Source organism: Vicia villosa, linkage group LG1, assembly GCF_029867415.1.
Source record: "Vicia villosa cultivar HV-30 ecotype Madison, WI linkage group LG1, Vvil1.0, whole genome shotgun sequence".
Taxonomy (NCBI): Eukaryota; Viridiplantae; Streptophyta; class Magnoliopsida; order Fabales; family Fabaceae; genus Vicia; species Vicia villosa.
This window is the reverse complement of record NC_081180.1, coordinates 239,069,193-239,085,700: the sequence shown is the minus strand read 5'-3', so window position 1 is coordinate 239,085,700 and position 16,508 is coordinate 239,069,193. Positions and strand designations below refer to the sequence as shown.

The following is a 16,508-nucleotide window of genomic DNA, read 5'->3' as shown; positions in this document are numbered from 1 at the left end:
CTTGTTTGATTGTAGTAGGCTTAGTATGAGCTAAGAAATCTTTAGGTTTTAAACTCCCTGTTTTACCCCTAGTGACCATAGGATGTTTATTTGTTGTAAGACTAGGTTGTGACACTAAGTTAGGAGCCAGAGATGCCAAGGGCAGCTCTATAGTTGTAGGGGTATTAGAATTATTTAAAGGAATGGAGCCAGCTAGTAGAACAGCCTCAAGGTGATCTGAATTTTGAGCAGATGACACAGACAAAGGACTGATGTTTGGACTATTAGAAGTGTCCAATAGAGGAAGTTGAAACCTACTAGGTAAGGACTGTTGATTATTAACAGGATTGCCAGACTGGATGATAGTGACTAGACCATGAGTAGCCTCAGTCCGAAGAGTGCTAGCAGAATTCTGAATAGGGTTAGACTGAGGAGCCCGTGGCTTGTTATGTGACATATGATGTGCATAATTGACTCTAGGAAGGGATAACCAAGATGAAGTAACATGACAGACAGGAATGGTATGACTTTCTCATTGGAACTATCTATGATAGACTGAAAGGGAAACTTTGTCTCATCAAAGACAACATCTTTAGAAATATAGATGTTTCCTTCATTACTAAGACACTTGTGCCCTTTATGCTGTGGGGATATGCCTAGATAAATGCAATCAGAACTTCTAAGTTGAAGTTTTTTCTTATTAAATGGTCTGAGATGAGGAAAACAAAGACAACCAAAGGTTCTAAGCATTTTATAATCTGATAGAGAGTTGAAAAGAGCATGAAAGGGAGAAGAGAAAGATGGGAAAGTAGAAGTTGATACTCTATTCAGAAGATAGACAGCATGTGTGAAACTGTGATCCCAAAACTCCATAGGCATATTAGCATGAGCTAAAAGTGTCAAACCCATTTCAACTATACTTCTATGCTTCCTTTCTACTGAACCATTTTGATGTGAAGTGTGTGGACAAGTCAGCCTATGAATAATGCCAAGTTCATTTAGGTATTTTGTAAGTGGTCTAAATTCACCCCCATAGTCAGACTGAACTGCCTTAATGTTAGTATTGAATTGAGTCTTAACATATGTCAGGAATTTTTTAAAAAGACCTATGGTTTCAGACTTATGTTTCAAGAAATAAATCCAAGTATACTTAGTGTAAGTATCAACTATGGCCATATAATATGAGTAACCTAGACTTGAGAGATTAGGTGAAGGACCCCATAGATCAACATGAACAAGGTCAAAGACAGCTGAATAAACAGTATTAGACAGTGGAGCATGTAATCTATGAGACTTTCCAACACTACAAGAGCTACAAAGTTCAAAATGTTCTTTATTAGGTAATGCAAGATTACAAAGTTTCAAAACAGACTTGAGATGTACATAATTTATATGGCCTAGTCTATTGTGCCAAAGAGAAAATTGATTGGAGCAAGTGCTTGAAAAAACAGAAACCTGAGCTTTTGAGGATAAGCAAAGATTGTTGGCATTTGAGGACTTCAATGGCTGAGGTAAGAAACAATAGAGACCACTAGTATCCAGGAAACCTTCTAAGAGAATCTCCTTAGATACCAGAGATTTGACAAAACACTTGTTAGCATGAAATTCAAAGAATACATTATTATCTTTAGCAAACTTGGACACAGATAATAGATTTCTAGTGATATTTGGCACATGAAGTAAGTGATTCAAGATTAGTGGTGTGTGAGAGTGCATAGAGGATTAAATTTAAGCTAATCCTACACTGCTAATTTTAAGGCTTTGCCCATTTCCCACTAAAACCTGATTAGAACCTTTGTATTCATGAGGATTTTTCAAGCAACTACTATAAGGTGTTAAATGGTGAGATGCACCTGAATATGCAAACCAAGCTTGAGACTCTAGATGAGCTGTAACTTCAAGATCTTCTTGATGTGCTAAGAAGGCTGAAGCTTGAATGGTATCAGATTCCTGCACCTTCTTGTCACCTTTAGTAGTTTCAGAAGATGAATTTGATGCTTGATTCTTTGAGGAGACTGGTTCAAAATTCTCATCATACCTGTGCCAACAATCCATAACTGCATGACCATACTTACCATTCAAGCTTGGTTTGTTTATTTTGAATGTCTTTATACAATTAGTTTGTGGTTTGTTATCATCATATCTGAAAGACAAAATAATATATAATATAAAATCCATATCATAAGGCTTTAAACTGGATCGTCCAAATCTGATGTGTGACATTTATTCATCTTATCTATGGGATTTTTGTCAAGTAATGACATTAACCAAGAACATGAGGCTTCAAACTGGATTGTCCAGATCTGATGTAAAAGAAATGAAACAGTTTTCAGATTGGTTGTTGAGTATTGGAGAAGGAAAAATTAGTGAGGATAATGTGGAGACTTAAACATTGAAATTCCAGATGATATGATAATTAAAAATCCAGGAGACCCCATTGCTTCTATAGTTGTTGATACTTATCCATCTTTCTCTGAGAATTTTCATGACCCATCATATTTTCAAGATATGGCTATTTTGACACCAAAAAATTAAGTTGTTGAACTCATAAATGATTACATGTAACCTTTGATTTGTGATGAAGTTAAAACATATTTGAGTTTTGATACACCATGTGAACAAAGTGAAACTCTTGATGGTCCATATAATATTCTTACTCATGAATTATTGAATATTATCAAAGCTTCAGGCCTACCAAATCATGAATTGAAATTAAAAGTTGATGTGTCTGTTATGCTGCTCAGAAATATTGACCAATCATCAGGATCATGTAATGGCACGAGTCTCATTATTACTCAACTGAGAAATTTTGTGCTTGAAGCGAAGGTCATTTCAGGAAATAATATTGACCAAAAAGATTTTATTCTGAGGTTGTCATTAACTCCTTTTGACATGAGAATTCCATCCAAATTTTAGCGCAGATAGTTTCCTATGTTTGTTTCTTTTGCAATGGCAATAAATAAGAGTCAAGGTCAATCTCTTAAACATTTTGGGATCTGCATTCCTCAATCTGTTTTTACCCATGGTCAGTTGTATGTTGCAGTTTCTAGAATTACATCACGAGCTGGTTTAAAACTTCTTATCACCGACGACGATGGTAATGCCACTAATAAGACTTCAAACATTGTTTACAAGGAGGTCTTTCAAGATATGAATAACATACATTACCTATTCTATGCTTAATTATTATCAAATTGATATCGTTTTTTATTTTACAAATTATTTTCATATAGTTAATTTTTCTTTACAGGTTTAGTCCATTGGTTGATTATGCTATCAAATGATATTGGGATGGTTAGAAAATTTTTACTTCAATACTTTTATATCTCATTATATAAATAAATATACGAATTTATGTGATGTTTAATTTTTTTTAACATAGGTGGATAGTGTCAATTACAAATTCGAAAGGTTTTGCTGCACATTACATATTGTGTAAGTTTATTCAAATTGCTATTTTAATTCACTTTTAACATATTACATATGTATATTGTGTATGTTTGTTCAAATTGCTATTTTAATTGACTTTCAAACATATGTATAATGAATTAGATTATATGTCATTATCCGTGTTATAACAAGTTTAACATTTTCTTTCATATTTATTCTTTTTTCTTTCAAATCTCAAAGATGAATTTACTATATATTTTTATTCAATTGGAGGGAAAGTCAGAGAAGAGATATTTATGTTTCATATGTTATTCATATTTTGAATTTTTTTTTAGATATGTTCTTATTAAATTAGTGATGATAAAGCTATGTGAGCTCTACAATTCCATAGCATAGAGTGGATAAAGTTCACAACTGAATTCTGTTATTGTTGTTACAATGCATAAAGTTTGCTTACAACAATCATGTCCACATATATACAATCTATACAACAATGTGGATAAAGAGTAAACTAAAGCTAGAGGTGTGGGCCGGCCCAATCCTAGTTTATACTCTAGTACTCTCCCTCAAGATCAAGGAGGTGACACTGACACCACTTTGAGCTTTCTTCGAAGACTTGTAAATGCAACACTTGGTAAAGGTTTAGTCATGATGTCTGCAAGCTGGGCGGAAGCAGGTACATGCTGAATCTTTAGTTTGTTAGCTACTCTTTCCCTTACAAAATGAATATCCAACTCGATATGTTTTGTGCGAGCATGCAGAACCGGATTATGACTTAACATCACTGCACTGAGGTTATCACATAGAAGAGTATGAGCTAAGTATGATACCTTCAATTCTGCCAGTAATGATTATAGCCAGAGTAACTCAGAGGTGGTATGTGCAAGTGCTCTATACTCAGCCTCAGCACTCGATCTGGCTACCAGAGACTGTTTCTTAGAACTCCAGGAAATGAGATTAGGACCTACAAATTTACAAGAACCAGAAGTAGATCTCCTGTCATCAGGATCATTAGCCCAATCAGAGTCACAATAGGCTCTTATACAGAGATCTTGATTCACTCTTGCAGGTGCTAGCATAAGACCTAAGGTTGCAGTGCCACTAAGATACCTGAGTATACGTTTTACCATGCTCCAATGATTTTCTAGTGGATTAGCCATAAACTGACAGGCTTTATTCACACTGTAAGCTATGTCAGGCCTGGTGAGAGTGATGTATTGTAGAGCACCTACAATGGATCTGTAGAACTGAGGTTCTGCCATGGCATCAGTACCAAATTTGTTGGGCTTGCAATGACTGAACATAGGTGCTGCAACACCATTTGCTTCTTCCATGTTGGCTCTACTTAGTAGATCTCTAATATACTTTGTTTGAGTGAGTATGAGTGAGCCATTTGGTTGATATTTCACTTCAAGCCCCAAGAAGTATTCTGGTTTACCAAGTTGTTTAAGGGCAACCTCATGATGAAGCTTTGAGATTACTGTGTGGATGAGAGCAGTGGAGGAACCTGTGACAAGTATGTCATCAACATAGACCATGGCATATAGAGTTGTACCTTGATGACTATAGATGAACAGTGAATGGTCACACCTGCTAGCCACAAATCCAAATTGAAAAAGAGTCTTATGAAGCTTCTCATACCAGGATCTTGGAGTCTTCTTCAGGCCATAAAGAGCTCTATTTAGTTTGCATACCAACTCTTTATTTTCATTCACAAACCCTTGTGGTTGAGTCATGTACACTTCCTCTTCAAGAGATCCATTCAAAAATGCATTGTTGATGTCAATTTGCTCAATGTGCCACTGATGTGTGAGAGCCAGAGTGAGCAGAACCTTGATGGTTGCAGGTTTGATCACTGGGGAAAATGTCTTATTGTAATCAAAGCCATATTGCTGATTGAAGCCTTTGGCTACCAATCTGGCTTTGTACTTATTGAGAGAACCATCAGAATTTTCTTTTATCCTAAAGACCCACTTACAACCTATAGTTTTTCTATGAGCAGGAAGAGAGGTAAGTGTCCAAGTGTTTTTATTAATGAGAGCTTGGTATTCATATTGCATTGCTTCATACCACTTAGGATGAGCTAAGGCTTGTTTGATTGTAGTAGGCTTAGTATGAGCTAAGAAATCTTTAGGTTTTAAACTCCCTGTTTTACCCCTAGTGACCATAGGATGTTTATTTGTTGTAAGACTAGGTTGTGACACTAAGTTAGGAGCCAGAGATGCCAAGGGCAGCTCTATAGTTGTAGGGGTATTAGAATTATTTAAAGGAATGGAGCCAGCTAGTAGAACAGCCTCAAGGTGATCTGAATTTTGAGCAGATGACACAGACAAAGGACTGATGTTTGGACTATTAGAAGTGTCCAATAGAGGAAGTTGAAACCTACTAGGTAAGGACTGTTGATTATTAACAGGATTGCCAGACTGGATGATAGTGACTAGACCATGAGTAGCCTCAGTCCGAAGAGTGCTAGCAGAATTCTGAATAGGGTTAGACTGAGGAGCCCGTGGCTTGTTATGTGACATATGATGTGCATAATTGACTCTAGGAAGGGATAACCAAGATGAAGTAACATGACAGACAGGAATGGTATGACTTTCTCATTGGAACTATCTATGATAGACTGAAAGGGAAACTTTGTCTCATCAAAGACAACATCTTTAGAAATATAGATGTTTCCTTCATTACTAAGACACTTGTGCCCTTTATGCTGTGGGGATATGCCTAGATAAATGCAATCAGAACTTCTAAGTTGAAGTTTTTTCTTATTAAATGGTCTGAGATGAGGAAAACAAAGACAACCAAAGGTTCTAAGCATTTTATAATCTGATAGAGAGTTGAAAAGAGCATGAAAGGGAGAAGAGAAAGATGGGAAAGTAGAAGTTGATACTCTATTCAGAAGATAGACAGCATGTGTGAAACTGTGATCCCAAAACTCCATAGGCATATTAGCATGAGCTAAAAGTGTCAAACCCATTTCAACTATACTTCTATGCTTCCTTTCTACTGAACCATTTTGATGTGAAGTGTGTGGACAAGTCAGCCTATGAATAATGCCAAGTTCATTTAGGTATTTTGTAAGTGGTCTAAATTCACCCCCATAGTCAGATTGAACTGCCTTAATGTTAGTATTGAATTGAGTCTTAACATATGTCAGGAATTGTTTAAAAAGACCTATGGTTTCAGACTTATGTTTCAAGAAATAAATCCAAGTATACTTAGTGTAAGTATCAACTATGGCCATATAATATGAGTAACCTAGACTTGAGAGATTAGGTGAAGGACTCCATAGATCAACATGAACAAGGTCAAAGGCAGTTGAATAAACAGTATTAGACAGTGGAGCATGTAATCTATGAGACTTTCCAATACTACAAGAGCTACAAAGTTCAGAATGTTCTTTATTAGGTAATGCAAGATTACAAAGTTTCAAAACAGACTTGAGATGTACATAATTTATATGGCCTAGTCTATTGTGCCAAAGAGAAAATTGATTGGAGCAAGTGCTTGAAAAAACAGAAACCTGAGCTTTTGAGGATAAGCAAAGATTGTTGGCATTTGAGGACTTCAATGGCTGAGGTAAGAAACAATAGAGACCACTAGTATCCAGGAAACCTTCTAAGAGAATCTCCTTAGATACCTGAGATTTGACAAAACACTTGTTAGCATGAAATTCAAAGAATACATTATTATCTTTAGCAAACTTGGACACAGATAATAGATTTCTAGTGATATTTGGCACATGAAGTAAGTGATTGAAGATTAGTGGTGTGTGAGAGTGCATAGAGGATTGAATTTCAGCTAATCCTACGCTGCTAATTTTAAGGCTTTGCCCATATCCCACTAAAACCTGATTAGAACCTTTGTATTCATGAGGATTTTTCAAGCAACTACTATAAGGTGTTAAATGGTGAGATGCACCTGAATCTGCAAACCAAGCTTGAGACTCTAGATGAGTTGGAACTTCAAGATCTTCTTGATGTGCTAAGAAGGTTGAAGCTTGAATGGTATCAGATTCCTGCTCCTTCTTATCACCTTTAGTAGTTTCAGAAGATGAATTTGATGCTTGATTCTTTGAGGAGACTGGTTCAAAATTCTCATCATACCTGTGCCAACAATCCATAACTGCATGACCATACTTACCACAAAGCTGACAAGTTGGCCTGCTTCCTGAAGGATAGTTTGATCTGGCTCTGCCACGACCCCTTCCTCTGAAATTTCCTCTGTCTCTCTGATGCTGAGGACCACCTCTGGTGGTTTTGTGGGTGAAACATTCTTTAGTATGAGCAATATTTGCAGTAGCATTAACCAATGAGAGCTCTTGACGATACTTATCTAGTTGTTCTTCTTGCACATAGAGCAAGGCTTCAATCTCATATAGTGAAGGTGGTTCAAGCTTCCCATACACCATCATGATAAACAGATTATACTCCTCTGGTAATCCTTGCAAGATAGCATCAATCTGATCACGTTCAGAGATAGGTTCCCCTACTGCAAGAAGAGCATTGCAGATTGCTCGAATACGAAGCACAAACTCAGAAATAGAACGATTTGCCTTCTTCGTGACCTTCAGCTCAGCACGACGTTGATGCACTCTTGCCTTTATCACTGCAGTGAAATACTTATGTATCTGATCCCAGATTTGATAGGAGTGCTTGCAAGAAAGAACACAAGGCAAGATGGACTCAGAGATTGTTGATAATTGCCATGTGAAAAGGGCTTGATCTTGGACAATCCAAGATTCATAGTCCTCTGATCGAACCTGGGCTAAACGATCCTCTTCGTTCTTGAACATTGTAGGAATTTGTGGATTAACAACAAATCGATGAAGCTTGTGTCCTATGATGATTCCTTCAACCTGCTGGTTCCAGAGAAGAAAATTCTTTTCTTGCAGTTTGATGGAGAGTTTGGGACCAAATATTGCGCGATTGGAAGCGGTGAAGAACGATGAAGACATGGTTACCGTTTGCGGTTATCTTGAACCGGAATTTTCCAGTGATGCATCCATGACTGACACTTCTCTGAAGTGATGTAACAAATTCTTGAACAGAAATGAGAACACTTCTCTAAGAAAGAGAAGATGCGTTTCAGTAGAGGACGAAGCAGTGAAATCGTGAACACCGTGAGCAACGGAAGATTAGATCGGAACGACGGCGAGTGATACCATGATAAAGCTATGTGAGCTCTACAATTCCATAGCATACACTACAACACGGAAGACATACAAAAGCGCTTTTTTTGGCCTTTAACAGCGCTTTAAAGCGCTGCCAAAGCCAGCGCTAGCGTAGGTAATGAAAGCGCTTTTAAAAGCGCTCTGGTAGACCCCCCTATAAGAGCGCTTTTTCTGGAAAAAGCGCTCTGGTAGACCCCCTATAAGAGCGCTTTTGCTGGAAAAAGCGCTCTGGTAGCCCCCCTATTAGAGAGCTTTTCCAAAAGCGCTTTGGTAGGTTGCGTTTTTTTTTTCTTTTTCTTTTTTTAATCTTTGGCAGCGCTTTTTGTAACAAAGCGCTTTCGTATGTGGACCTTTAAGAGCGCTTTTTAAAAGCGCTGTCGTTGCTAAATGAGGTATTTTAAAGTGCAGCCTGTAATTTCAGCCTCCCAGTTCAACCTGTAATATTTTCGACCTGTAATATATTTTCAACCTGTAATATTTTCGACCTGTAATATATTTTCGACGATATATTTTCAACCATAGGTAGGACTATATATATACTAATATAATACCATTATAATATCCAAAATTATATATATATATATATATATATATATATATATATATATATATATATATATATATATATACATCATTATGTCAAACAAACTAAATCTCTAACATCAACAATATTATACTTCAAATATTAATTGGCAACAATATGAACAAAGTTAGTAACCATATATCCTAGAGTACTATAATATTCTCTTCAAATCGACACAAATCCTACTACATGAATAGCTGATGAATATAAAATTGACACAAATCCTCTTTGATTTCTTCCAACTTAAGTCTCGTGTAAGAAGCAGCACGGAATTCGTCAAAGTACTACAGAATAAAAACATAATATGAATGATTTAGTTAAATGTAATAAATTATAAGAAGTTATCTAATTAAGTTATAAATCCATACCGTGATTGGAATCTCTAATTGATTCATTTGAAGGATTTCTTTCATAAACCTCAAAACAAAGTATCCGCAGTCTGAACTGTTTCGCTGTATCGGACACTACATAGAAAAACAAATAAGATTTTATAGTTGTCTTGTTTTATCAAGTAGCATAAATATTATAAGCAAAATTGTGAAAAATAATGTACCTGCACTTTGATCCAAGTAATGTTGTTTGATTTAGTCCGGGATACCTGTGCGTCTCGTTGAATTCGGAACACTTGTATTGATCTAACAAAAATTAAAAGCATATATTTAGATCAATCTCACAAATAATTAAATATATAAATATACAAGAATATTTAGAACGATCCCACTTACAAATCAATAATTTCCTTCATAACCGGATAATTGCTCCACTCACCATCTACCTAATTCAGAAAATATACCACTTCTCTTATCGGGTTGATAGCAAGCAACAACCAGTGTGCTCTATAAATTAAAACAATAGGTTATATGAAAATTTTGCTATGCAAAAGAAACAAAGATTAAATGAACCAAGAATGAGAAACTAACCTTACTGGTCGGGTATTATACACCCAAATAATCAGACTTTCTGTATTGCCGAATGACATGAATCTATCGACTAAGCGCTGTCTAACTGACTCCGGTTCCGAAGCAATTGTCATTCCGCTGCAATGGGCGGAAGACACGAAACGGAATCTGTTTGACGATGCAGTCCCGCACAACACTCTGTCATGCAACAACCTTAAATAAAAACATTATAAACATATTAGCAGATGAGTGAATAACCGGATGTATGAGTGCATATTAATGTATATTACCGGATGAGTGAAAAACATAATAAACATAATGTGTAAATAAATTGTTCGACTAATTAAATAATATATCGGATGAGTGAATATTACCGGATGTACGAGTGCATATTAGCGACGCCTAGTTGTTCTTGCGTAAAAATCTCTTCCAAGTCATCTATTGCAATATGTGACATGAATTCAACACCAAAGATACCTTCATCCATATTGATTTGACGGAGAGCACCTTCCTTCAAATCGGACATATCAACAAGTGTTCCGAGCGTCGTCTGGTATCGAGGCACAAAAGCACCACATTTTTTTGTCGCTTGCTTCGGAGGACCCTTAGGTGGTACGCTACGAACTTCCTGTGTCTGTTGTTTTGACCCCCGAGCAGATGCCTAAAAATCATATAACGATCGATAAAATATAAAATCATGCAGTTTTAGATTCAAATTATATATTAACACCTTAAATGTACCTCTTTTAGTGATGCAACAGACTCCTCCTCCTCCTGTAAAATCCCTTTGCCCTTAATTGCGGGTTTTGTAGGAGCAGTCTAAAATTAAAATGTAAAAAATAATTAACGTAACGGTGCAGAATTGACATTCGAAAACTAAATGATTCATAATGGTTTTCAATATACCTCATCACCAATGATAATGAGCTCCAAGGGCCATGCAACAAATGACCCTATTGCATCTCGCATCAATATTGTCTCTGAGGCCATGTTAGGTACCGGTAGCACCGCATCATGATCTAATACAACATCAACTGATACTTTCAGGTGTCCATCCGGGAGCGGTCTATGGTGAAGTAAATCTCCCACAGTGTTGTGCACTTTTCCCTTGCCAACTAGGCGATAATTCGGTGACGATAAGTATAGTTGGCAAGAAGAAATGCCCTAAACCAATAGTAAATATAAAGTCATTATCGTTAACAAAATAGAACAATTTGTAAGGAAAAGAAATTTATAATTACCTCGGGAAGTTTTCTTTGACAGTTGAAACTAGCTTTATCACTAGTTTCTTTCACCGATGCAGTATTGCACTTTTCTCTCATATACATATCTTTATCTCTTTGCAATTCAGAGACTTGTGCTTGCAATTCCTGCAATTTTTGCAACACTTCTTGATTGGTAGGATTTCTTCTCCTAGGATGTTTGTAAAAAGAGGTTGGAGTCACACCATGACCCTTACCCCTCACCCGACCGGGATACTCAGGAGCATCTAGTGCTCTACTAAGTACGCTTCTATCATCCTGGTCCTTACCGGTGGACACCGATTGCGACAAGGTCTCCTGTAATTCATTTACATTTCAATAATTATTAGTGGAGATAAAAAATCATTTATATATTAAAAAACATTTGATTTAATTAAAGACACGGTATTATACTTACACATTCAGTATAAACTCTCTGAACATCGGGATCAACAGCTTGATTCTTGCCCACACGAGCTTCCTTCCACAACACATGTACTGGAAGTGAGGTTTCCTCACTTTTAGTCTCCTCTAACTATGCATTGACACAAATGATAAAATCGTCAAATAAAACACATTTAGACAATTAATTAAAACGCATTTCTATTTACTTACAATTTTATCCTCTAAGCGTGCATATCCCAAACGCCCTTTTTTGTATGGATACGCGGGTTTTGATGCTCTCGCACTATTTGTGACACTCCTTTTCCGAAAATCTTCATCTCTTTGATTTACAAACTCAACCCAATCTTTTTCATCAATGAAGATCTCATACTTTTTTGGCCGTCCCGGTGCCTCTTCAAGAAATTTTCCATCTTTATCCTTAAGATAGGTGTTTGTCAAAAAAAGCTTTCCACCCTCTATATCTTTTTCCGGCCAAACTAAGTATGTAGCGTCTACGCTCATCTGGTATGTCAAAAGTCCTCTGCAAAAAAATATACGCATAGTGTGTTAGTATAAGTAATTTAAACAATTTATCGTCAAGATAATAACAACAACCATATATGATACCTGAAGCTCGTCCCAAATCGCTTTTTTTTTCCGCATCCAACTCTTCGCTTTTCAGATTCCATTTAGCTACGGAGGCTGGAATATGCATACGAACAAGTGTACCAATATAGCTTGTCAACTTTGCAGAATTAGGACCAATTGGTTGGTTATCAGAATTCCATTTTAAATGGTATACTAATCCTTGGTCTCTATGTCGAATGATTCCCTTCATTATGGTGATGCCTCGTGCAACTTCTTTTGCTTCAGTATCAGGTGGAGCATTTGTATCCGGAGCATCTCTTTCTTGAGCATCTCTTTCTTGTGAGTTTTCTTGTGAGTTTTCAGGTGGAGCATCTATATCCGGAGCCATTGAACCTCTATCAAACAAACTAAAGCACATTAGTACACTATTAATAAGATAACAATCTATACAAGTCAAATGGAAGTCAAACCATGCATGTACAAGTAAATCGGAAACGAAATCGGTGAAATCAAAATAAGCGTCAAAAAAGAAAGTTGTCGGAATTGAACGAAATTTACATGGCTATGGTAAAACGTCCCCACGGACTCAAAAATAAAGTCGGTTTTCCGAAATTCAGACCCTAAGCCCGACTTTTGATTACGGGCAGAAGCAAAACCGATAAAAAAACAGTCCCGAAATGTAAAGATAAGTGCATGAGCAGCTCCGGAATCGTCAAAATAATATAGTTACATGTAAAGAAGTCGACAAACGGATACATGGTTCAAAAGTTATGTACAAAAATGAGAATATGCACCAAAATTGAATGAGTATACTATTGAATAAAACAATCGGTACAAATTGAATAAAGCAAATTAGTCGGAATATGTATACTATTACCTTTATCACTAACGTCTCTTTCTTTTCTTGGTAGGATTGTGTTCTACGCGTCTCTTAACAACGCGGACGGTTGGATTGATCCAAATACCCTCATTATGATCATTTCTAGTACAAGATTCATTCTCATTTTGATCGTTTCTTGTACAAGATTCAATGCCAACACCAATATCACCTTGATCTTCAATGTTTTCATCAACTATTTTGTTAGATAAAAGCACTATAGACCATTTCGTACTTGTCGGATCATTGACATAGAACACTTGTTTAGCTTGAGAGGCTAGAATGAAAGGCTCATCTTTGTACCCTACCCTATTGAGATCCACTTGCAAAAATCCCGACTTATCCATTCGTATGCCACTATTATTTTCAACCCACTTGCAACCAAATACAGGAATCTGAAACTTCGCGTAATCAAACACCAAAATGCGCTCGATAACCCCAAAATATGACAAATTTGTAAATTTCGGATTTAAGTCATTCGCACTTGATATGTGCATTGCTTCAGCTACCAAGGTAACACCACTATTTTGCATAGTACTTTTATCATCCTGTTCTTTGGTATAAAATGTGTATCCATTAATTGCGTATGCGCTATAAGAAAACACAATTACACTTGGACCATAGGCTAAACATCTCAACCTTTCTGTTACTGAAGCAGGATCTGAACGATACTTTGAATAAATATGTTCCCTAAACCACTGAATGAAACTTCGATTGTGCTCTCGTACTATCCAGTACTCATTTCTATTCAGATTTAAATCTCGGAGAACAACCTTGTTAATTTCAACATACGGCTCAACCTCAATCTCATTGTGCAGAACATACTAGTGCGCTTGATCCCGTTCGACCATTGATACTGTCACAACTTTATTTCCAAGTAGCCTTTTTCCTTCTTTTTTTTCGACAATATGAGATTTGGGGAGTCCAATTGATTGAACATTTGACAGATATTCAGTACAAAACTCAACCGCTTCTTCAACAACGTATCGTTCGGCAATACAACCCTCCGGTCGACTTCTGTTTTTCACGTACCCTTTTAATATTTTCATATAACGTTCAGCAGGGTACATCCATCTCATATAAGCTGGTCCGACAATTGTGTCTCTTTCACAAGATGAACGACTAGATGAACCATTATGTCAAAAAACGAGGGAGGAAAATACATTTCAAGATCACATAAAGTAACAACTATCTCTTTTTGCAATGTTGGTAAGATCGCGGGATCGACCACCTTACTGCAAATTGACCTGAAGAAGAAACACAGCTTGCGCTTCTTACTTTTTCTGGCAGAATAGAACGTATACCTATTGGTAAAAAATGTTCCATTATAACATGGCAATCATGCGTCTTCAAACTCTTTAACTTGAGGTCTTTCATGGACACAAGTCTTCTAATATCTGAAGAGTAGCCTTCTGGAACTTTAACTTCACTGAGGAACTTACACAATGTTTTCTTCTCCTTTCTAGATAGAGTGTAAACAGCAGGTGGCAGATATGTTCGTCTTCCTTTCGTCACGGGTCCCAATTCAGTTCTCATTCCCATGTTTACCATGTCCTTCCTTATGTTAAGGCCATCCTTAGACTTTCCTTGTATATTGAGTAACGTACCTATGACGCTGTCAAATACATTTTTTTCAATATGCATAACATCCAGGAAATGTCTTACGTACAACGACTTCCAATATGGAAGTTCAAAAAAAATTGACTTCTTCTTCCACCCACCCTTGACAAGTGAATGTGCTAAAGGCTTGCCAAACTGAGTGCTCATATCTTTCACCTTTTCAAAAATTTGATCACCTGACAAAAAAGGCGGGGCTGTACGATGTTCGGCCTTTCCATTGAATGCTTTTCTCCACCCACGGTAGTGATGATTAGAATTTAAGAATCTACGATGGCCGAGAAAGACATTCTTCTGACAAAGCTCCAATCGTGTCGTATCGGTTTCATCTTCACAAACAGGACACGCCTTTTGACCTTTATTGCTGTACCCGGATAGATTTCCGTATGCTGGAAAATCATTAATTGTTCCAAACAACATCGCCCTCAAGTTGAAACTTTCTTTCCTATACCCATCGTAAACCTCCACACCGTTCTCCCACAAAAACTTTAAATCTTCGATTAAGGGTGCCAAGTATACGTCTATGTCATTCCCTGGTTGTTTAGGCCCAGAAATTAGCATAGATAACATCATGTACTTACGCTTCATACATAGCCACGGAGGTAGGTTATAAATCATAAGAATCACAGGCCATGTGCTATGCGAGATACTTTGAATACCATGCGGGTTCATTCCATCAGTAGACAATGACAAGCGAAGGTTTCTTGCTTCTTTTCCAAATTCAGGATAATCAGTATCAACTTTCATCCATTGTGGTGAGTCTGCCGGATGTCGCAACTTTCCATCAATAATTCTTTCATCTGCATGCCAAGTCAAGTGTCTTGAATCGGTCTCACTACGATACATGCGTCTAAATCTCGGAATTATAGGAAACTACCATAAGACTTTGGCAGGAGACAACTTTTTCTTATATCGAGGGGCACCGCATTTAGGACACTCATTCAACGCTGCATACTCGTTTCGAAACAAAACGCAATCGTTTGGACATGCATGTATCTTATCATAGCTCATGCCAATAGAGGACAACATCTTTTTGGCTTCATACGTTCGATTGGGAAGAACATTATCCTTTGGTAGCATATCTTTCATAAGGGCTAATAACTCTGTGAAACTTTTATCCGACCATCCATTGTCTGCCTTTAAGTTGTACAACTTTAACACCGCAGACAATCTTGTGAATTTTGAACAACCATCATACAACGGTTTCTCTGCATCGCTTACCAACCTCTCGAACATTTTGGGACAATCCTCAAGATCTTCTTCAAGCGCTTCTGCAATCTCTTCGACTCGATCGCAATCGTATGTGTCTGTGCAATCGTCGTTTGAAGCATACTTCCTATTACACCTCGACTCAGCATTCCCGTTACTTTTCTCACCATGCATTGTCCAACATGTATAACTTCTATCAATTCCAAACCGTAGTAAATGCGATGCCAACTTATTCTCGTCAACCTTATCCCCATAACAGCAAGCCAAGCAAGGACACGGCATTCGAATCGGGTCTTCGGAGTGCGCAACCGCAAACTCAACGAATTCCCATACCCCTTTCTCGTACTCTTTCGACAATCGGTTTGAATTCATCCATGCCTTATCCATGTCTTAATTAAGCTAAACAAATGCTTCTTGGTTTCTCTATCAGGTACTAAGGAATTCTGTCAAGATAATAAATAGCTATCATCATTATGTCTTGATCAGAATACCTAATGAGATCTTATAAAGTGTGAATAATAGAATACCTATCACATTATGTAGTTCTTCAATAATGTTATTCAAAACA

General features: G+C 37.0%; 1 pseudogene; it reads left to right on the top strand.

Annotated features, from left to right (window-relative positions):
* The first annotated feature begins 2,191 nt into the window (after window positions 1-2,191).
* On the top strand, window positions 2,192-3,162 carry LOC131597280 (uncharacterized; annotated as a pseudogene).
* The last annotated feature ends 13,346 nt before the right edge of the window (window positions 3,163-16,508 follow it).